Source organism: Scyliorhinus torazame, chromosome 2, assembly GCF_047496885.1.
Source record: "Scyliorhinus torazame isolate Kashiwa2021f chromosome 2, sScyTor2.1, whole genome shotgun sequence".
NCBI classification, from domain to species: Eukaryota; Metazoa; Chordata; class Chondrichthyes; order Carcharhiniformes; family Scyliorhinidae; genus Scyliorhinus; species Scyliorhinus torazame.
In genome coordinates, this window is record NC_092708.1 from 72,103,411 (window position 1) to 72,126,963 (window position 23,553).

Here is a 23,553-nt window from a genome sequence, read left to right on the forward strand (position 1 = left end):
GTTCCTTGTAAGAGTACACCCAAGGTCTTCTGAACATCAATATTTGCAAGTTTTATGCCTTAAAATAATCTGCTTTTCTATTCTTAAAGTTCTTATTTCAAAATATGTTCATTAAGAAAATTCCATATTAACCAAAATTACACAATAGAAGAAAGACATATAAACAAAAACGCATTAACTTTAACTCAACATATTCGCCCTGTGTCTGCGTGGGTCTCCCCCCACTACCTAAAGATGTGCAGGGTATAGTGTGGCGACCAGACCTTAACACAGTATTCCAGCTGTGGGCTGATGAGCATTTTATACAGCTCGATCATAACCTCCCTGCTCTTATATTCTATGCCTCAAGGTTCTCATATGCCTTCTTTACCACCTCATCTACCTGTCCTGCTGCCTACAGGGATCTTTGGACATGCACCCCAAGATCCTTCTGGTCTTCTGTACATCATAGTGTCCTACTGTGCATTGTGTAATCATTCCCTTGTCTTCCTCGTCTCCCAAAACATATCACCACACACCTTTCAGGGTTAAATACCATTTGTCACTGTTCTGCCCATTTTGACCAGCCCATCTATTTCATCCTGTAATCTAAAGCTTTCCGCACACCATCAATTTTTGTGTCACCTGTGAACTTACTGATCATACCCCTCACATTCATGTCTAGGTCATTAATCATACATTACAAACAATAAGGGACCCAACACCAATCATTGCAGTACACCACTGGATACATGCTTTCAGTCACAAAAACAACCTTCAACCATCACCCTCTGCTTCCTGCCACTAAGCCAACTTTAGATCCAATTTGTCAAATTTCTGTGGATGCCATGGGTACTTATCTTCTCGATCAGTTTCACATGCGGGACCTTGTCAAAAGCCTTCCTGAAGTCCATGTAGACTACAACTGCACTTCGCTCATCTATACACCTCATCGCCTCCTTGAAAAACACCATCAATTTTTTTAGACACTATCTCCCCTGACAAAGCCATGCTGACTATCCGTGATAGTGTTGGCTCCTCAAGTGGAGATTAATTCTGTTCCTCAAGTGTTTCCAATAATTTCCCCAACACTGATGCTGGACTCCGGCATGTAATTGCTTGGTTTCCCCTTCTTGAATAACGGTGCCACATTAGCTGTCCTCCAGTCCTCTGGCACCTCTCTGGAAGTCAGGGAGAATTTCAAAATTAGTGCAGAGCCCTTGCAATCTCCTCTCTAGTCTCCCACAGCAGTTAGGGGCTGGTTTAGCTCACTGGGCTAAATCGCTGGCTTTTAAAGCAGACCAAGGCAGGCCAGGAGCACTGTTCAATTCCTGTACCAGCCTCCCCGAACAGGCACCGGAATGTGGCGACTAGGGGCTTTTCACAGTAACTTCATTGAAGCCTACTTGTGACAATAAGCGATTTTCATTTCATTTAATTTCTAGGAAACGTTGTATTTGGGGCCTGGGGATTTATCCACTTTTAGGCCCGCTAACACCTTCTCCCTCTCAATGCTCTCCATTCAATGATATCACAGTCTCCCTCCCTGCTTTCTATACCTATATCGTCCTTCTCCATAGTGGAGGTAGATGCAAAATACTCATTTAATACCTCACCTACATCTTTCGGCTCCACACACACACACTGCCACTTTGGTCCCTAATAATCTTTCCCTGAACAAGAACAGTACAGCACAGGAACAGGGCCTTCGGCCCTCCGAGCCTGTGCCGATCATGATGCATGACTAAACTAAAACTTTCGGCACTTCCGGGCTCCGTATCCATCTACTCCTATCCTATTTCAGTATTTGTCACGATGCCTCTTAAACATCGCTATCGCGCCTGCTTCCACCGCCTCCCCCAGAAGTGGATTCCAGGCAATCACCACCTCGTGTAAAAAAAAACGTGCCTCGCACATCTCCTCGAAACTTTGCCCCTCGCAACTTAAACCTATGTTCCGCTAGTAATCGACTTTTCTAACCTGGCAAAAAAGCTGGCTATCCACTCTGTCTATGCCATTCAATTTTGTTAACTTCTATCAGGTCTCCCCTCAACCTTCCAGTGAAAACAATCGGAGTTTATCCAACCTCTCCTCATAGCTAATACCCTCCAGACCACCCTCTCCAATCATACACATCCTTCTGGTAGTGTGGCAACCAGAATTGTACACAATATCCAAATGTGGCCTAACGAAGGTTCGGTACAGCTGCAGCTTGACTTGCCAATTTTTATGCTCAGTGTTCCAGCCGAAGAAGGCAAGCATGCCACGGGCCTTCTGGTTACCCTCTTGCCATTAATATACTTAGAACACCTTGGGGTTTTCTCTATTTTTTTTTAAATATAAATTTAGGGTACCCAATTATTATTTTTCCCAATTAAGTGCTGCACGGTAGCACACTGATTAGTGCTGTTGCCTCTTCACGTCAGGGACCTAGGTTTGATTCCCGGCCTGGGTCACTGTCTGCGCCGAGTCTGCACGTTCTCCCAGTGTCTGTGCAAGTTTGCTCCAGATGCTCCGTCCAGTTTCCTCCCACAGTCCAAAGATGCGCAGGTTAGTGATGTACCGCAAGGATTTGGTCACACTAAATTGCCCTGTAGTGTCAAAGACAGGTGGAGTTGCTGGGATACGGCGATAAGAGTAGAGGAGTGGGCTTAGGTAGGGTGCTCTTTCAGGAGCCGGTGTAGACTCGATGGGTCGAATGGCCTCCTTCTGCACTGTAAATTCTATGATTAGGGGCAATTCAACGTGGCCAATCCACCTAACCTGCACTGCTTTGGTTTGAGGGGATGAAATCCACACAGACACGGGGAGAATTTTCCTTTATTTTGCCCGCTGGTGTTTTTTCATGCCTCCTCTTTATTCTCAATTTATTTATTTTTTTATTTTTTTTAAAAAGTACCTCCCGCACTTTCTATACTCATCTAGTGGACCCACGATTTTGAGCCTGCTGGATCTGCTGTAAGCCGTTTGTCTTATCCAATCCTTTATATCTCTTGACATCCAGGGTTCTCTGGACTGGTTGGTCTCACCTTTTAACTTTACGGAAGCATGTTGACTTTGTACTCTATTTCTTTTTTTAATGACTCCCACTATTCTTATGTGGATCTTCCTACATGTAGTAGCTGATTGGCTGTTGCAGGGGAAATTTGCATACGTGCATTGTGGTCATCCTAACTTGAAGGTGTACCTGAGCAAGAGACCCTAGCTGTTCAAGTGAAGACAAGCATCCAGCAGAGGGCAGTAGAGTGGAGCTGCTGATTGGCTGTTGTGGGGGAAATTTGCACACGTGCATTGTGGTCATCCCAACTTGAAGGTGGTTTGTGGAGGAGCTGTTGGCAAGTGACACTGAGAAGGGGAGTGAATAACAGGTAAGCTCCTTCTTTCTTTTTCATTTTTTATCTAGAGGGGATGGCAGGGAAGGTAGTGCAATGTTCCTCCTGCAGAATGTTCGAGGTGAGGGTCGCCGTCAGTGTCCCTGCTGATTTTATCTGTGGGAAGTGCACCCATCTCCAGCTCCTCGGAAACCGCGTTAGGGAACTGGAGCTGGATGAACTTCGGATCATTCGGGAGGCAGAGGTGGTCATAGATAGAAGCTTCAGGGATGTAGTTACTCCGAAGAATAAAGATAGATGGGTGACGGTGAGAGGGGCTGGGAGGAAGCAGTCAGTACAGGGATCCCCTGTGTTCATTCCCCTTAGTAACAAGTATACTGCTTTGGATACTTTTGGGGGGGGGGCTTACCAGGGGTAAGCCATGGGGTACAGGTCTCTGGCACAGAGTCTGTCCCTGTTGCTCAGAAGGGAAGGGGGGAGAGGAGTAGAGCATTGGTCATTGGAGACTCCATAGTTAGGGGGATAGATAGGAGATTCTGTGGGAACGAGAGAGACTCGCGGTTGGTGTGTTGCCTCCCAGGTGCCAGGGTGCGTGATGTCTCGGATCGTGTTTTCGGGATCCTTAAGGGGGAGGGGGAGCAGCCCCAAGTCGTGGTCCACATAGGTACCAACGACATAGGTAGGAAAAGGGATAGGGATGTAAGGCAGTAATTCAGGGAGCTAGGGTGGAAACTGAGATCTAGGACAAAAAGAGTTATTTCTCTAGGTTGTTACCCGTGCCACGTGATAACGAGACGAGGAATAGGGAGAGAGAGGAGTTGAACACGTGGCTACAGGGATGGTGCAGGAGGGAGGGATTCAGATTTCTGGATAATTGGGGCTCATTCTGGGGTCGGTGGGACCTCTACAAACGGGATGGTTTACACCTGGACCAGAGGGGTACCAATTTCTTGGGGGGGAAATTTTCTAATGCTCTTCGTGAGTGTTTAAACTAGTTCAGCAGGGGCTTGGGAACCTGAATTGTCGCTCCAGTATATACAGGAGGTTAAGAGTAGTGAGCGCATGAGTAAGGTTTCAAAGTTGCAGGAGTGTACCGGCAGGCAGGAAGATGGTTTTAAAGTGTGTCTTCTTCAATGCCTGGTGCATCCGGAATAAGGTGGATGAACTTGCGGCATGGGTTGGCACCTGGGACTTCGATGTTGTGGCCATTTCGGAGACATGGATAGAGCAGGGACAGGAATGGTTGTTGCAGGTGCCGGGGTTTAGATATTTCAGTAAGCTCAGAGAAGGTGGTAAAAGAGGGGGAGAGGTGGCATTGTTAGTCAAGGACAGTATTACGGTGGCAGAGAAGACATTTGATGAAGACTAGTCTACTGAGGTAGTATGGGCTGGGGTTAGAAACAGGAAAGGAGAGGTCACCCTGTTAGAGGTTTTCTATAGGCCTCCGAAAAGTTCCAGAGATGTAGAGGAAAGGATTACAAAGATGATTCTGGATAGGAGCGAAAGCAACAGGGTAGTTGTTATGGGGGACTTTAACTTTCCAAATATTGACTGGAAATGCTATAGTGCGAGTACTTTAGATGGGTCCGTTTTTGTCAAATGTGTGAAGGAGAGTTTCCTGACACAGTATGTAGATAGGCCAACAAGAAGAGAGGCCATATTGGATTTGGTACTGGGTAATGAACCAGGACAGGTGTTAGATTTGGAGGCACTTTGGTGATAGTGACCACAATTCGATTATGTTTACTTTAGTGATGGAAAGGGATAGGTATATACCGCAGGGCAAGAGTTATATCTGGGGGAAAGGCATTTATGATGCGATGAGGCAAGAGACTTAGGATGCATCGGATGGAGAGGAAAACTGCAGGGGATGGGCACAATGGAAATGTGGAGCTTGCTCAAGGAACAGCTACTGCATGTCCTTGATGAGTATGTACCTGTCAAGCAGGGAGGAAGTGGTCGAGCGAGGGAACCGTGGTTTACTAAAGCAGTCGAAGCACTTGTCAAGAGGAAGAAGGAGGCTTATGTAAAGATGAGGCATGAAGGTTCAGTTAGGGCACTCGAGAGTTACAAGTTAGCTAGGAAGGACCTAAAGAGAGAGCTAAGAAGAGCCAGGAGGAGACATGAGAAGTCTTTGGCAGGTAGGATCAAGGATAACCCTAAAGCTTTCTATAGATATGTCAGGAATAAAAGAATGACTAGCCAAGAGTAGGGCCAGTCAAGGACAGTAGTGGGAAGTTGTGCATGGAGTCAGAGTAGATAGGAGAGGTGCTAAATGAATATTTTTCGTCAGTATTCACACAGGAAAAAGGTAATGTTGTCGAGGAGAATACGGAGTTTCAGGCTACTAGACTAGAAGGGCTTGAGGTTCACAAGGAGGAGGTGTTAGCAATTCTGGAAAGTGTGAAAATAGATAAGTAACCTGGGCCAGATGGGATTTATCCTAGGATTCTCTGAGAAGCTAGGGAGGAGATTGCGGAGCCTTTGGCTTTGATCTCGAAGTCATCTTTGTCTACAGGAATAGTGCCAGAAGACTGGAGGATAGCAAATGTTGTCCCCTTGTTCAAAAAGGGGAGTAGAGACAACCCCGGTAACTATAGACCAGTGAGCCTTACTTCTATTGTGGGCAAAATCTTGGAAAGGTTTATAAGAGATAGGATGTATAATCATCTGGAAAGGAATAATTTGATTAGAGATAGTCAACACGGTTTTGTGAAGGGTAGGTCGTGCCTCACAAACCTTATTGGGTGACCAAACAGATGGATGAGGGTAAAGCAGTTGATGTGGTGTATATGGATTTCAGTAAAGCGTTTGATAAGGTTCCCCACGGTAGGCTACTGCAGAAAATACGGAGGCATGGGATTCAGGGTGATTTAGCAGTTTGGATCAGAAATTGGCTAGCTGGAAGACGACAAAGGGTGGTGGTTGATGGGAAATGTTCAGACTGGAGTCCAGTTACTGGTGGTGTACCACAAGGATCTGTTTTGGGGCCACTGCTGTTTGTCATTTTTATAAATGACCTAGAGGAGGGCGTAGAAGGATGGGTGAGTACATTTGCAGATGACAGCACGGTAGCATAGCGGTTAGCGCAATTGCTTCACAGCTCCAGGGTCCCAGGTTCGATTCCCGGCTGGGTCACTGTCTGTGCGGAGTCTGCACGTTCTCCCAGTGTGTGCGTGGGTTTCCTCCGGGTGCTCCGGTTTCCTCCCACAGTCCAAAGATGTGCAGGTTAGGTGGATTGGCCATGCTAAATTGCCCTTAGTGTTGGTTGAGTGGGGTTACTGGGTTATGGGGATAGGGTGGTGTGGGCTTGGGTAGGGTGCTCTTTCCAAGAGCCGGTGCAGACTCGATGGGCCGAATGGCCTCCTTCTGCACTGTAAATTCTATGAATGACACTAAAGTCGGTGGAGTTGTGGACAGTGCGGAAGGATGTTACAAGTTACAGAGGGACATAGATAAGCTACAGCTCTGGGCTGAGAGGTGGCAAATGGAGTTTAATGCAGAAAAGTGTGAGGTGATTCATTTTGGAAGGAATAACAGGAAGAGAGTACTGGGCTAATGGTAAGATTCTTGGCAGTGTGGACGAGCAGAGAGATCTCGGTGTCCAGGTACATAGATCCCTGAAAGTTGCCACCCAGGTTGAGAGGGTTGTTAAGAAGGCGTACGGTGTGTTAGCTTTTATTGGTAGAGGGATTGAGTTTCGGAGCCATGAGGTCATGTTGCAGCTGTACAAAACTCTGGTTCGGCCCCATTTGGAGTATTGCGTGCAATTCTGGTCGCCGCATTATAGGAAGAATGTGGAAGCATTGGAAAGGGTGCAGAGGAGATTTACCAGGATGTTGCCTGGTATGCAGGGAAGATCTTATGAGGAAAGGCTGAGGGACTTGAGGCAGTTTTCATTAGAGAGAAGGAGGTTAAGAGGTGACTTAATTGAGGCATACAAGATGATCAGAGGATTAGATGGGATGGACAGCGAGAGCCTTTTTCCTCGGATGGTGATGTCTAGCACGAGGGGACATAGCTTTAAATTGAGGGGAGATAGATATAGGACAGATGTCAGAGGTAGGTTCTTTACTCAGAGAGTAGTAAGGGCGTGGAATGCCCTGCCTGCAACAGTAGTGGACTCACCAACGCTAAGGGCATTCAAATGGTCAATGGATAGACATATGGACGATAAGGGAATAGTGTGGATGGGCTTTAGAGTGGTTTCACAGGTCAGTGTAACATTGAGGGCCGAAGGGCCTGTACTCCGCTGTAATGTTCTATGTTCTAGTTGCTTCCAGTCCACTTTGGCCAGACCCGGTCTTATCCCATTAAAATTAGCCTTCCCTAAATCAGAACCCTCATTTCCAGTCCATCTTGGTCCTTATCCAGAACTACCTTAAATTCTTATAGAGTTGTGGTCACTATCACCAAAATGCTCCCTCCCCATGGACACCTCAACCACCTGCCCGGCTTTATTCCCTAAAATTAGGTCAAGTACTACCCCTCTCTCTCACAGGGCTTTCTACAATGGGGAGGGTATAGACCCACATGTTCCCTCTAGGGTAATAGGAAGGAGTAACAAGCCCAGAGAACCATGAATGACCAGAGATATTCAGGGTGAGAAGGAAGAGGGGGGCTTTTAATAAGTCCAAGGGGAGAAAATCAACAGGGGCATTAGTGGAGTACAGAAACTGCAGGGTGGAGCTTAAGAGAGCTCCACCCTGAATACCAGAAATGTTGGAGAATGAAAGTTTAGTCAGAGGGAAGAACTGAGGGAGATCAACATTAGTAAAGAAATGGTGTTGGGAAAATTGATGGGATTGAAGGTGGATAAATCCCCAGGGCCTGAGAATCTGCATCCCAGAGTGCTTAAGGAGGTGGTTCTGGAAATAGTTGACGCATTGGTGGTCATCGTCTGGGATTCTATAGACTGGAACAGCCCCTGCAGATTGGAGGGTAGCTCATGTCACTCCATTATTCAAAAAGGGAGGTAGAGAGAAAGAAGAGAATTATAGACCAGTAAGCCTAACATCAGTAGTGGGGAAAATTCTTCAATCCATTATCAAGGACTTTATAGCGGAACATTTAGAAAGCAGTGGCAGGATCAGTCAAAGAGTCAGCATGGATTCATGAAGTAGAAATCATGCTTGACAAATCTGTTGGAAATCTTTGAAGATGTAACCAGTACAGTTGACAAGGGGGAGCCAGTTGATGTGATATATTTGGACTTTCAGAAGGCATTTGACAAAGTCCCGCATAAGAGATTATTGTGCAAAATTAAAGCACATGGGATTGGGGGAAGTGTATTGAGGTGGATAGAAAACTGGTTGGCAGAGAGGAAACAGAGTAGGAATTAATATGTCCTTTTCAAATTGGCAGGCAGTAACTAGTGGGGTGCCACAGGGATCACAATACATATTAATGATTTGGATGAGGGAACAAAATGTAACATCTTAAAGTTTGCAGATGATACCAAGTTGGGTGGGAGGGTGAACTGTGATGAGGATGCAGGGATCCTACAGCAGGATCTGGACAGGTTGGGCAAGTGGGTAAATCAATGGCAGATGCAGTATAATTTTGATAAGTGTGAGGTTATTCACTTTGGAAGCAAAAACAGGAAGGCAGATTACGACCTGAATATTTGTAAATTGGGAAAGGGGAGTGTGCAGTGGGACCTGCGTGTCCTTGTGCACCAGTCATTGAAGGTAAGCATGCAGGTGCAGCAGGCAGTAAAGAAGGCTAATGGTATGTTGGCCTTCATTGCAAGATGTTTCGAGGACATAAGCAGGGATGTGTTGCTGCAATTATACTGTGCCTTGGTGAGGCCACACCTAGAATAGTGTGTGTAGTTTTGGTCTCCTTTTCTGAGGAAATACGTGTTTGCTCTCAAGGGAGTGTAGTGTAGGTTTACCAGACTGATGCCAGGGATGGCGGGACTGTCATACGAGGAGAGATTGACTAGGTTAGAATTGTTCTTGGTGGATTACAGAAGAATGAGGGGGATCTCAGAGACTTATAAATTCTCACAGGACTAAACAGGGTAGATGCAAGGAAGATGTTACCAATGATGGGTGTGCCCTGAACCAGGGGTCACAGTCTGAGGACAGGGTAAACCATTTCAGACAGAGGTGAGGAGACATTTCTTCACACAAAGAGAGGTGAGCCGATGGAATTTATTATCACAGGAAGTAGTTGATGCTAAAACATTGAATATATTGAAGAGGCGGCGAGATATAGCACTTGGGGAGAATGGAATCCTTAAGACCATAAGACATAGGAGCGGAAGTAAGGCCATTCGGCCCATCGAGTCCACTCCACCATTCAATTATGGCTGATTTCAACTCCATTTACCCACTCTCTCTCCATAGCCCTTAATTCCTCGAGAAATCAAGAATTTATCAACTTCTGTCTTAAAGACACTCAACGTCCCGGCCACAACCGCCCTCTGTGGCAATGAATTCCACAGACCCACCACTCTCTGGCTGAAAAAATTTCTCCTCATCTCTGTTCTAAAGTGACTCCCTTTTATTCCAAGGCTGTGCCCCCGGGTCCTAGTCTCCCCTGCTAATGGAAACAACTTCCCTACGTCCACCCTATCTAAGCCATTCATTATCTTGTAAGTTTCTATTAGATCTCCCCATAACCTCCTAAACTCCAATGAATATAATCCCAGGATCCTCAGACATTCATCGTATGTTAGGCCTACCATTCCTGGGATCATCCGTGTGAATCTCCGCTGGACCCGCTCCAGTACCAGTATGTCCTTCCTGAGGTGTGGGGCCCAAAATTGCTCACAGTATTCTAAATGGGGCATAACTAATGCTTTATAAAGCTTCAGAAGTACATCCCTGCTTTTATATTCCAAGCCTCTTGAGATAAATGACAACATTGCATTTGCTTTCTTAATTACAGACTCAACCTGCAAGTTTACCTTTAGAGAATCCTGGACTAGGACTCCCAAGTCCCTTTGCACTTCAGCATTATGAATTTTGTCACCATTTAGAAAATAGTCCATGCCTCTATTCTTTTTTCCGAAGTGCAAGACCTCGCACTTGCCCACATTGAATTTAATCAGCCATTTCTTGGACCACTCTGCTAAACTGTCTAAATCTTTCTGCAGCCTCCCCACCTCCTCTATACTACCTGCCCCTTCACCTATCTTTGTATCATCGGCAAACTTAGCCAGAATTCCCCCAGTCCCGTCATCTAGATCGTTAATATATAAAGAGAACAGCTGTGGCCCCAACACTGAACCCTGCGGGACACCACTCGTCACCGGTTGCCATTCCGAAAAAGAACCTTTTATCCCAACTCTCTGCCTTCTGCCTGACAGCCAATCGTCAATCCATGTTAGTACCTTGCCTTGAATACCATGGGCCCTTATTTTACTCAGCAGTCTCCCGTGAGGCACCTTATCAAAGGCCTTTTGGAAGTCAAGATAGATAACATCCATTGGCTCTCCTTGGTCTAACCTATTTGTTATCTCTTCAAAGAACTCTAACAGGTTTGTCAGGCACGACCTCCCCTTACTAAATCCATGCTGACTTGTCCTAATCCGACCCTGTACTTCCAAGAATTTAGAAATCTCATCCTTAACAATGGATTCTAGAATCTTGCCAACAACCAAGGTTAGGCTAATTGGCCTATAATTTTCCATCTTTTTCCTTGTTCCCTTCTTGAACAGGGGGGTTACAACAGCGATTTTCCAATCCACTGGGACTTACCCTGACTCCAGTGACTTTTGAAAGATCATAACTAACACCTCCACTATTTCTTCAGCTATCTCCTTTAGAACTCTAGGATGTAGTCCATCTGGGCCCGGAGATTTATCAATTTTTAGACCTCTTAGTTTCTCTAGCACTTTCTCCTTTGTGATGGCTACCATATTCAACTCTGCCCCCTGACTCTCCTGAATTGTTGGGATATTACTCATGTCTTCTACTGTGAAGACTGACACAAAGTACTTATTTAGTTCCTCAGCTATTTCCTTGTCTCCCATCACGAGATTACCGGCATCATCTTGGAGCGGCCCAATGTCTACTTTTGCCTCCCGTTTGCTTTTAATGTATTTAACAAAACTTTTACTATCATTCCTAATGTTACTGGCTAGCCTACCTTCATAATTGATCCTCTCTATCGTTATTTCTCTATTTGTTATCCTTGGTTTGTTTTTGTAGCCTTCCCAATCTTCTGACTTCCCACTACTCTTTACCACATTATAGGCTTTCTCTTTTGCTTTGATGCATTCCCTAACTTCCTTCGTCAGCCATGGCTGCCTAATCCCCCCCTCTGATAAACCTTTCTTTTCTTTGGGATGAACCTCTGTACTGTGTCCTCAATTACTCCCAGAAACTCCTGCCATTGCTGTTCTACTGTCTTTCCCACGAGGCTCTGCTCCCAGTCGATTTTCGTCAGTTCCTCCCTCATGCCCCTGTAGTTACCTTTATTTAACTGTAACACCTTTACATCTGATTCTACCTTCTTTCTTTCAAATTGGAGATTGAATTCTACCATATTATGATCACTGCCTCCTAAGTGCTCCCTTACTTTAAGATCTTTAATCAAGTCTGGCTCATTACATAACACAAAGTCCAGAATGGCCTGTCCCCTCGTGGGCTCCATCACAAGCTGTTCCAAAAAGCCCTCCTGTAAACATTCAATGAATTCCCTTTCCTTGGGTCCACTGGCAGCATTATTTACCAAGTCCACCTGCATATTGAAGTCCCCCATGATCACTGTGACCTTGCCTTTCTGACATGCACTTTCTATTTCATGGTGCATTTTGTGCCCCTGGTCCTGACCACTGTTAGGAGGCCTGTACATAACTCCCATTATGGTTTTTTTGCCTTTGTGGTTCCTCAACTCCACCCACACAGACTCCACATCATTTGACCCTACGTTGTTTAGTGCTATTGATTTAATTTCATTCCTAATTAACAAGGCAACCCCGCCCCCTCTGACTACCTCTCTGTCTTTTCGATAGGTTGTGAATCCCTGGATGTTTAAATGCCAGTCCTGAACCCCCTGCAACCACGTCTCTGTGATGCCTACCACATCATACCTGCCAGTCTCAATCTGGGCCACAAGCTCATCTACCTTGTTCCGTACACTGCGTGCATTTAAATATAGCACCTTTAATTCTCTATTGACCGTCCCTTTTTGTTTTCTTAGTGTGGTGGACCTTGGTTTACTGAGCCTTTCCATACACTGTCATATTTTGTGGGATGGGGACTATCGTAACCTCTCCTGAGTTCTGTCTTTTCGTGCATTTTTGTATTCCTAAGCAGCTACGCTTCCCACTGATTACTTCACCTCTTGGTTCCCTAACTTTCCCTTCCCCCCCAATCTCTAGTTTAAAGTCCTATTGACCACCCTATTTACTCTTTTCGCCAGAACACTGGTCCCAGCTCGGTTCAGGTGAAGACCATCCCAACGGTATAGGTCCCCCAGTCCCAAAACTGATGCCAGTGTCCCAAATGAATCAAATGCTATGGGGAGAAAGCAGGATTAGGCGATTGAGTTGGACGATCAGCCATGATCATGATAAATGGCGGAGCAGGCTCGAAGGACCAAAAGGCCTCCTCCTGCTCCTATCTTCTATGTATCTATGTAAAGCAATTAGGAGAGCAAAGAAGTAATATGAGAAATCTCTAGCTGGTAAAGTAAGGAAAATCGCAAGATATTCGATCAGTATATCAATGAGAAGAGGATAACTAGGGAAAATGTATGGCCCTTTAGGGACCATGGGGGGGAATCTGTGGGTGAAGCCAGAGGACATTGGTAAGGTGTTAAATGAATATTTCACATCTGTCTTCACCCAAGAGAATGAGGACACGGATATAGAACTCGGGGTGAGAGACTGTGAGGTTATTGAGCAAGTTGTCATAGGGAGGGACAAGGTATTGGAGGTGTTGGCAGGCTTAAAAGTGGAGAAATCTCCAGGTCCAGACGAATTGCGTCCCAGGTTGCTGTGGGAGGTGAGGGAAGAGATTGCAGGGGCCCTGATCCAAATTTTTGATTCTTTGGCCACGGGAGAGGTGTCAGAGGACTGGAGAACCGCGAATATGATCCCACTATTTAAGGAAGGCTATAGGAATAAGCCAGGCAACTACAGGCCAGTGAGTCTCATGTCAGTGGTGGGGAAACTAATTTAAAAATTCTGAAGGAGAGAAGCTATCTCCACTTGGAGAGGCAATGTTTAAGTAGGAATAGTCAGTGTTTGAGTAGGAATAGTCAGTATGGCTTTGTTAGAGGGAGGTCATGCCTAATAAATTTGAATAATTTTTTTGAGCAGATGACTAAGTGCGTAGATGAGGGTAGTTCAGTTGATGTAGTTTACATGGATTTCAGCAAAGCATTTGACAAGGTCCCACATGGGAGACTTATAAAGAATGCAAATGCACATGGGATACAGGGGAACTGGATACGTTGGATTCAAAGCTGGCTGAGCTGTAGGAAACAGAGGGTGATGACAGATGGTTGCTTTAGTGACTGGAAGCCAGTGTCCAGTGATGTACCACAGGGATCTGTGCTGGGTCCCCTTTTATTTGTATTTATATAAATGATTTAGATGACTATGTGGGGGAGGATCAGTAAGTTTGCAGATGACACACAGATCGGCCAGTGAGACTGAGAGTCTTGGGTTCCAGGAAGATATAAACAGGATGGTCAAGTGGGTAGAAAAGTGGTAGATAGAATTTAATCCTGAAAAGTGTGAGGGGTTACACTTTGGAAGGAGCAATTTGACATGGAAATATTCAATGAATGGCACCACACTCTGAAGTCCTGAGGAACAAAGAAACCGTGGCATGCTTGTACATAGGTCTCTGAAGGAAGAAGGGCAGGTCAATAGGCTGGTAAAAAGGCATATGGTACACTTGCCTTTATCAATCGATTGCAAAAGCAAGGAAGTCATGTTGGAGTTATATAGAACATCGATGAGACCACAGTTGGAGTACTGTATGCAGTTCTGGTTGCCACATTATAGGAAGGATGTGGTTGCACTGGAGCGGGTGCAGATGTGTTTCACCAGGATGTTGCCTGGGATGGAACATTTAATTTATGAAGAGAGGTGAGATAGGCTTAGGTTGTTTTCGCTGCAGCAGAGAAGACCGAGGGGCGAACTGATCGAGGTGTAAAAGATTCTGAGGAGCATGGACCGGGTGGATAGGGAATATTTTTTCCCCTTAGTTGAAGGGTAGGTTACGAGTGGACACAAGTTCAAGGTGAGGGGCGTGAGGTTCAGGGGGGATTTAAGGAAGAACGTTTTTACCCAGAGGGTGGTGACGGTCTGGAACCACTGCCTGGGAGGGTGATAGAGGCGGGTTGCCTCACATACCTGGATGAGCACGTGGCACGTCTTAACATTCGAGGCTATGAGCCAAGTACTGGCAAATGGGTTTAGCATCGGTAGATCAGATGCCTTTCATGCAGCGGTGCAGACTCGATGGGCCTTTTCTGCATTGTATTTTTCTGTGATTCTGAAACCACTTTCTATTTCTCAGTGTCTATGTAGTCCTTTGTTGCTGAGCAACAGCCTAGTTTTTTAAAACTAAACTTGTTTTAACTTCCCTACATAACTCACTCCTAGATAAAAATGAAATAAAATGCAGATATACCAACAAACCCACAGACTTACAGGCAATTTTTCTTTTTAAAGTGAACTCAAAACTTCGTTCCTCCTTTCTTCACACAAAAATATAAATTAAACTTAAAGCTGTAACTTATTCCTAACACCGCTATTTCTGAACTCAGGTTTCTAAAACATTGCTGCTGCTCCTCAGGCTTACCATTATGTCTTTGCCACATTATCAGCCCCTTCTTTTAATCTGATACTAAAATCAGCTGAAAATATACTTCAACATCTTGAAATACTCTCAAGGTTTATCTCCAAGTTAGAACATAGAACATAGAACAATACAGCGCAGTACAGGCCCTTCGGCCCACGATGTTGCACCGAAACAAAAGCCATCTAACCTACACTATGCCATTATCATCCATATGTTTATCCAATAAACTTTTAAATGCCCTCAATGTTGGCGAGTTCACTACTGTAGCAGGTAGGGCATTCCACGGCCTCACTACTCTTTGCGTAAAGAACCTACCTCTGACCTCTGTCCTATATCTATTACCCCTCAGTTTAAAGTTATGTCCCCTCGTGCCAGCCATTTCCATCCGTGGGAGAAGGCTCTCACTGTCCACCCTATCCAACCCCCTGATCATTTTGTATGCCTCTATTAAGTCTCCTCTTAACCTTCTTCTCTCCAACGAAAACAACCTCAAGTCCGTCAGCCTTTCCTCATAAGATTTTCCCTCCATACCAGGCAACATCCTGGTAAATCTCCTCTGCACCCGCTCCAAAGCCTCCACGTCCTTCCTATAATGCGGTGACCAGAACTGTACGCAATACTCCAAATGCGGCCGGACCAGAGTTCTGTACAGCTGCAACATGACCTCCCGACTCCGGAACTCAATCCCTCTACCAATAAAGGCCAACACTCCATAGGCCTTCTTCACAACCCTATCAACCTGGGTGGCAACTTTCAGGGATCTATGTACATGGACACCTAGATCCCTCTGCTCAGCCACACTTTCAAGAACTTTACCATTAGCCAAATATTCCGCATTCCTGTTATTCCTTCCAAAGTGAATCACCTCACACTTCTCTACATTAAACTCCATTTGCCACCTCTCAGCCCAGCTCTGCAGCTTATCTATATCCCTCTGTAACCTGCTACATCCTTCCACACTATCGACAACACCACCGACTTTAGTATCATCTGCAAATTTACTCACCCACCCTTCTGTGCCTTCCTCTAGGTCATTGATAAAAATGACAAACAGCAACGGCCCCAGAACAGATCCTTGTGGTACTCCACTTGTGACTGTACTCCATTCTGAACATTTCCCATCAACCACCACCCTCTGTCTTCTTTCAGCTAGCCAATTTCTGATCCACATCTCTAAATCACCCTTAATCCCCAGCCTCCGTATTTTTTGCAATAGCCTACCGTGGGGAACCTTATCAAACGCTTTGCTGAAATCCATATACACCACATCAACTGCTCTACCCTCGTCTACCTGTTCAGTCACCTTCTCAAAGAACTCAATAAGGTTTGTGAGGCATGACCTACCCTTCACAAAGCCATGCTGACTATCCCTGATCATATCATTCCTATCTAGATGATTATAAATCTTGTCCCTTATAATCCCCTCCAAGACTTTACCCACTACAGACGTGAGGCTCACCGGTCTATAGTTGCCGGGGTTGTCTCTGCTCCCCTTTTTGAACAAAGGGACCACATTTGCTGTCCTCCAGTCCTCTGGCACTATTCCTGTAGCCAATGATGACATAAAAATCAAAGCCAAAGGTCCAGCAATCTCTTCCCTGGCCTCCCAAAGAATCCTAGGATAAATCCCATCAGGTCCCGGGGACTTATCTATTTTCAGCCTGTCCAGAATTGCCAACACCTCTTCCCTACGTACCTCAATGCCATCTATTCTATTAGCCTGGGGCTCAGCATTCTCCTCCACAACATTATCTTTTTCCTGAGTGAATACTGACGAAAAATATTCATTTAGTATCTCGCCTATCTCTTCAGACTCCACACACAATTTCCCATCCCTGTCCTTGACTGGTCCTACTCTTTCCCTAGTCATTCGCTTATTCCTGACATACCTATAGAAAGCTTTTGGGTTTTCCTTGATCCTTCCTGCCAAATACTTCTCATGTCCCCTCCTTGCTCGTCTTAGCTCTCTCTTTAGATCCTTCCTCGCTACCTTGTAACTATCCATCGCCCCAACCGAAACTTCACACTTCATCTTCACATAGGCCTCCTTCTTCCTCTTAACAAGAGATTCCACTTCCCTGGTAAACCACGGTTCCCTCACTCGACGCCTTCCTCCCTGTCTGACCGGTACATACTTATCAAGAACACGCAGTAGCTGATCCTTGAACAAGCCCCACTTATCCAGTGTGCCCAACACTTGCAGCCTACTTCTCCACCTTATCCCCCCCAAGTCACGTCTAATGGCATCATAATTGCCCTTCCCCCAGCTATAACTCTTGCCCTGCGGTGTATACTTATCCCTTTCCATCATTAACGTAAACGTCACCGAATTGTGGTCACTGTCCCCAAAGTGCTCTCCTACCTCCAAATCCAACACCTGGCCTGGTTCATTACCCAAAACCAAATCCAACGTGGCCTCGCCTCTTGTTGGCCTGTCAACATATTGTTTCAGGAAACCCTCCTGCACACACTGTACAAAAAACGACCCATCTATTGTACTCGAACTATATCTTTTCCAGTCAATATTTGGAAAGTTAAAGTCTCCCATAATAACTACCCTGTTACTTTCGCTCATATCCAGAATCATCTTCGCCATCCTTTCCTCTACATCCCTAGAACTATTAGGAGGCCTATAAAAAACTCCCAACAGGGTGACCTCTCCTTTCCTGTTTCTAACTTCAGCCAATACTACCTCGGAAGAAGAGTCCCCATCTAGCATCCTCTCCGCCACCGTAATACTGCTCTTGACTAGCAGCGCCACACCTCCCCCTCTTTTGCCTCCTTCTCTGAGCTTACTAAAACACCTAAACCCCGGAACCTGCAACATCCATTCCTGTCCCTGCTCTATCCATGTCTCCGAAATGGCCACAACATCGAAGTCCCAGGTACCAACCCACGCTGCCAGTTCCCCTACCTTGTTTCGTATACTCCTGGCATTGAAGTAGACACACTTCAAACCACCTACCTGAACGCTGGCCCCCTCCTGCGACGTCAAATCTGTGCTCCTGACCTCTATACTCTCATTCTCCCTTACCCTAAAACTACAATCCAGGTTCCCATGCCCCTGCTGCATTAGTTTAAACCCCCCCCAAAGAGCACTAACAAATCTCCCCCCCAGGATATTTGTGCCCCTCAGGTTCAGATGTAGACCATCCTGTCTGTAGAGGTCCCACCTTCCCCAGAAAGAGCCCCAGTTATCCAAAAATCTGAAACCCTCCCGCCTGCACCATCCCTGTAGCCACGTGTTTAAATGCTCTCTCTCCCTATTCCTCATCTCACTATCACGTGGCACGGGCAACAACCCAGAGATATCAACTCTGTTTGTTCTAGTTCTGAGCTTCCATCCTAGCTCCCTGAAAGCCTGCCTGACATCCTTGTCCCCTTTCCTACCTATGTCGTTGGTGCCAATGTGGACCACGACTTGGGGCTGCACCCCCTCCCCCCTAAGGACCCGGAAAACACGATCCGAGACATCACGTACCCTTGCACCTGGGAGGCAACATACCAAACGTGAGTCTCTCACGCTCCCACAAAATCTCCTATCTGTGCCCCTGACTATAGAGTCCCCAATTACTAATGCTCTGCTCCTCTCCCCCCTTCCCTTCTGAGCAACAGGGACAGACTCCGTGCCAGAGGCCCGTACCCCATGGCTTACCCCTGGTAAGTCGTCCCCCCCACAAGTATCCAAAGCGGTATACTTGTTTCTCAGGGGAACGACCGCAGGGGATCCCTGCACTGACTGTTTTTTCCCAGTCCCTCTTACAGTTACCCACCTATCTCCAATCTTTGGTGTAACTAATTCCCTGAAGCTGCTATCTATGACCCCTTCTGCCTCCCGAATGATCCGAAGTTCTTCCAACTCCAGCTCCAGTTCCCTAACTCGGTCTTGGAGGAGCTGGAGATGGCAGCACTTCCTGCAGGTAAAATCAGCAGGGACACTAACTGCATCCCTCACCTCAAACATCCTGCAGGAGGAACATTGTACTCCCTTCCCTGCCATTCCTCTAACTTTCTACCAAGATCTGGCTAACAACTAAATTAAATTTTTTATAAAAAATAATAATAATATAATAAAATATGGTACTTACCTCAGACCAATGGGTTTTATTATTAGGTTAGAGGAGGAGGGCGGGTGGGAGACACTACACGTGTAGTGTCTCGGGTTTTCTCTCCACCAGAATTTATTGGTGAGGGTCTTCCCAGACGTCCGCGGGTCGACTTCCTGATCCCGCCTAAAAAATTAATTTAAAGAAAAGAGAAAAAGTCTCAGCTCCTGCTGAAACTGACTCACCTCTCACCAGCTGCTCTCACGCCGCCGAAATCGACTGGCCTGCCCCTGCAAAGAGAAGTGCTTTTAAAGGTTGACTTACCTCCCAGCACCCTCCTTCCGCAATGCTCCCGCTGAAACTGACTAACCAGCTGCTCTCACGCCACCGAAATCGACTGGCCTGCCCCTGCAAAGAGAAGTGCTTTTAAAGGTTGACTTACCTCCCAGCACCCTCCTTCCGCAATGCTCCCGCTGAAACTGACTAACCAGCTGCTCTCACGCCACCGAAATCGACTGGCCTGCCCCTGCAAAGAGAAGTGCTTTTAAAGGTTGACTTACCTCCCAGCACCCTCCTTCCGCAATGCTCCCGCTGAAACTGACTAACCAGCTGCTCTCACGCCACCGAAATCGACGTTTCATGCATAATGGTCAATAAGTCTTCAATTGGTTGTGATCCAACACTGAGACATCTTTAAAATTTGTCAACTGCACTGAACAAAATCAAACAAATACTAAGATGTCTATATTGCTACCCACAGTAGACAATGTCTCCATTGACTGAGCAGATGTTATTTTGAAAGGTGATTAAAAATATAAAAGTAATTATTTAACTAGCTTTTGAAAACATTGTACACCACTATAAATAACAATGAAACAAAATACCTGGAGGTCTTGTTCATCATGGCCGAGGACTTCAACCAGGCCAACCTCAAGTGTGTACTGCCAAAATTCCAACACATCTGTCCCACGAGGGGCGACAACACTCTCGGCCACTGCTACACAAAACTCAAGGGTGCCCACCAGTCCATTCCCCGACCGCACTTCGGAAAATTGGACCATAAGACGGTGTTCCTTCTCCCGGCATACAAGCAGAAACTTAACAGTTTCAAAAATAGCTTCTTCCCCGCTGTTACCAGACTCCTGAATGACCCTCTTACGGACTAACCTCTCTTCAGACTTTCTCTACTGGGTAGTGCACTCCTGTATGCTTCACCCGATGCCCATGTCTATGTATTTACATTGTGTATTTATGTATGCCCTATGTTTTTTATGTATGGATGACTTTTTAAAAATTAAATTAGAATACCCAATTATTATTTTTCCAATTAAGGGGCAATTTAGCATGGCCAATCCACCTATCCTGCACGTCGTTTTGGGTTGTGGGGGTGAGACCCATACAGACACTGGGAGAATGTGCAAACTCCACACGGATAGTGGCCCAGGGCCAGAATCGAACCCGGGTCCTCAGCGCCATGAGGCAGCACTTCTAACCACTGCACCACCATGACCTATGGAATGATCTGTCTGGACTGTACACAGAACAATACTTTTCACTGTACCTCGGTATACGTGACAATAAAACAAATCCAATCCACAAGATGAAAAGGCTAAAAGGAATTGAAGGGAGTTCCAGGGAACAGACATCAATTCCAGGCAAATGGTGATTTCCTGCATACCACATCAGTTTAAGACAAAAGACGTTTGCTGAAGCCACTCCAGGAAACATTCACATATCATTTTGAACTGGCCTAGTTCACTCAGCAGATAGGAGTGAGCTGCTGTTAACTCATTCCTAGAATGAATTGAAAGTTTAAAGCATGGCTTGACTAGCCAATCCACAGGCATTGAGAACTGTGAAATTCACAAGACGTCAATGCTTTGACTTCCTGTGCTGCTTCGGGGTGGGGGGGAGAAATCACAAATCTGGTGAGAAGTCAGAGTGACGGCAAGAGTTCAGTGCAGACGAGACAGATTATGAAACTTAATATTGCATTCAGTAACCAAGCAGGAGTGTCACGTGCTTTGTTCTGTGTCAGATGTGGCTCAGTCGTCAGCACTCAGTTGAGGCACAAGGTTCTGGGCTGGGTTCAAGTCACACACCAGGGTTTAAGCAAAAAATCTCTGCTGAAATTCCAGTGCACTGACGGATTGCTGCACTGTTGCAGATGCCATCTTTCAGATAAGAGATTAAACTGAGGCTCCACCTGCAAACGCCAATGGATGAAAGATCCTCTGGCATAATGCAAATAAAAGGACGGGTGGATCAATATTCATGCCACAATCAACATCATTAAAAAATCCAACTGATTATCTGGTTATTATATTGCAGTTTGTGTAACATTGCTGTGTGCAAAATTGACTGTTTCTTCATTACTTCAGTGACTACCACTTCAAAAAGTACTTTATTGTAAAGGAGACTAGATGAACAAGCAATAGAAAACAGTGGAAAAAGCTGAAGTGAGGTAGATCGACTTGGACGGTATGTCAGATTGCACCAACCAGCAGCTTTGTCAATTAAAAATTTCTTAAACAGAAAAACATCAAAATGCAGACAGTGGATTGGCTGCAGAAGCATGCAAAAACAATTGAAGGTGTGGTGATATGCATCACAGTAAATACACAAGGGGTTAATGTAAATACACTAAGACTAAGTAAACACTAGAGGGAGCACCAGAGACATCATGACATGCAGACAGACAGCTAATGAACACATGGAATAGGACACAACCAATGGGCAGTCAAGACACCCAGAGACACTACCACAAGGGGGCAACCCATATAAAAAGGACAGGGCACACATGCTCTTCCTCTTTCCACAGGCAACACTCAGAGAGAAGCACAGGGGCAGATCAGAAGCATCACACCCATCACATGGCTTAGAGCAGACTGGTTAGTTAGATTGAGTTACAATAGCAAGATTAGCAGGAGAGTTGAACTCAAGTAGGAGAATTGTTAACTGTTCAATAAACGTGTTAAACCTATCTCCAAGTCTGAACATTCCTTTGTCAGAGCATACATCAAGGAAGCGGCTTATGCTACACGAAGAAGCATAACACAACAGAAGGTACTTCTGTAAACTGAGTTATGCTATCGATATCACCAGGCAAAGGTGCAATTCAGTTATTTAAAATCAGACAGTGCGGATGCATTGCCACTTTAAAAGTTAAACTATATGCAAAGGATAATTACTCAGGCAACAATTGGCAAGATGCCAGTGCCCAGGGAATGGTCATTGCCCCACAATGAAGATCTTTTAACACAGTAAAACATATAATGGAAGATGGAGCTTGTATGTGTCATTTCTGTAACAATTTTGGGTAACAGAAGTACAATCTGGCTGTCGAAATAACTAATCATGGTGCTTTGAAGTATTCTAGTCACAGGCTAATCAAAATGTGTCAATTTGATTTCAATGTATCAACTTGATTTCAAGGTTAGCACAATTTATAAATTGTCAAAACTGAAATTAAACTATTGTGATGACCATCTTGGACTATACAGCTGGTCATCTCCAACTATAACCTGCACTTATATAGCATATTTAATATTGTAAAACATCTCAATACACTTCACAAGGTCATTCTTAAACAAAACTCAAAACTGAGCCACATAAAGAGGATACTGAGCCAGTTAGGAGGATATTTTAACAGGTGATCAGAAGCTTGGTATGGAGGTAAATTTAAGGAGTGCCGTAAAAAGAGAGTAAAATGGTGAGGTTTAGAGACAGAACTCCAGAGATTTAAGCTGAAAACATGGCTGCTAACAGTGGAGCAACAGAAATTAGGGATGCATAAGAGGCCACAGCTGGAGCAACAGACTTGAGACCTGGAGGAGGTTAGAGAGATCAGGGGCGGGACTCTCCACCAGCGGGACTCTCTGTTTTGCCAGCGCCCAGGGGTTTCCCGACGACGTGGGGTTGCCCCAGAATGGGAAGTCCCATTGACCGGCAGGTGTAACGGAGAATCCCGCCAGTGGGTCGAGGCAAAAATGTGGCGCGGCAGAGAATCGAGCCCCAGGTATGGTGGGCGGCAAGTCCATGATGGGACTGGATAAGAATTTTAAATGAGGTACTGCTGGACCAGGAGAGATTATAACTCAAATGTGCACAGGTGAATGGGAACAGATGGCAGTTAGGATGCACGCAGCAGAGCTTTGGAAACAAACGCATGGTTTTAAGCTAGTCATTGAACCTTCCTCCCAGCTACACAACACCCACAACCTAAAAATGTTAATGCATATACATTTCATGAATTACTCTTGTTGCTTATGTTCAACGTTTTTCAATGTAATCAAAGTAGGGTACAAGATTAATTTAAAAAAAGGTATTAATGTTACAGAATAAATTATTAAAAAATACATTAACATCTCAGATCAGTTACAAACCAGTTCGACCTATCCTTTCCCAGGAAAGTATTCATCA

The 23,553-nt window shown here is 45.4% G+C and overlaps 1 protein-coding gene across 3 annotated transcripts in view; it reads right to left on the reverse strand.

Moving 5' to 3' along the window:
- Positions 1-23,553, reverse strand: part of mgat5 (alpha-1,6-mannosylglycoprotein 6-beta-N-acetylglucosaminyltransferase) — a 241,215-nt gene that overhangs the window by 216,065 nt on the left and 1,597 nt on the right. The gene's annotated exons all lie outside the window — the stretch shown is intronic.